General features: G+C 31.5%; 1 protein-coding gene across 1 annotated transcript in view; it reads left to right on the plus strand.

Annotated features, from left to right (window-relative positions):
* LOC119593322 overlaps positions 1 to 724 on the plus strand; it is a 7,132-nt gene that overhangs the window by 1,115 nt on the left and 5,293 nt on the right. The window lies entirely within an intron of this gene.

Below are 724 nucleotides of genomic sequence, written 5' to 3' on the forward strand. Positions count from 1 at the left end.
TTAGTCTTAAAATATGCAAGGGTGTCCCGGATGTGTCGTAAGGTTGAGAAAGGGATCGTGGGTGTAAAGAGGCTGGTGACCACTTATCCGGATTAATTAACCCAGAAGCGACAAAATCTCTCTCTCTCTCGTACGAATATTTTATTTGTTTATTTATTCCGTATTCACATCAGCCTAATAGATATACAGGCAGAAACATGTGTAGTTTAGTCTTATACCAAGAAAGTAGTGTCTGTATTCGTGATTTTGTATAAACTTAATACTGTCATAATTTTAAAAGATTACATAAATTTAGTGAGACTGTAACTCTATCCCACTATTTCTGTATTTTTTATTTTTATTTACATCAACTTTTTAAAAGCAAAAAGACTACATAAGTTTACATAAGACTATAACTGTAATTGATATTCATAACAACCTTATTCAACCAAATAAAAGCCCACTATAATTCTTTGTTCATATCAACCCGACGGAACCAACGTATACAAAACCCTTTATATTATCATTATCCAAACTTAACTCTATATCCTATTCATATCGACCCAACATAACATAAATTACATAAAAACCTGCATAAATTTTCTTTAACCCATCATAACGGTATTTGCTCAGATTATTCCAACATAAAACAACACAAAAACCTACATAACCTCTCCTGAACCCAACTTAACTCTATTATCTTTATATCAACCAAAATCACAAAAAATACCCTACTTAAGACTAC

Source organism: Penaeus monodon, chromosome 32 (assembly GCF_015228065.2).
Source record: "Penaeus monodon isolate SGIC_2016 chromosome 32, NSTDA_Pmon_1, whole genome shotgun sequence".
Lineage (NCBI taxonomy): Eukaryota > Metazoa > Arthropoda > Malacostraca > Decapoda > Penaeidae > Penaeus > Penaeus monodon.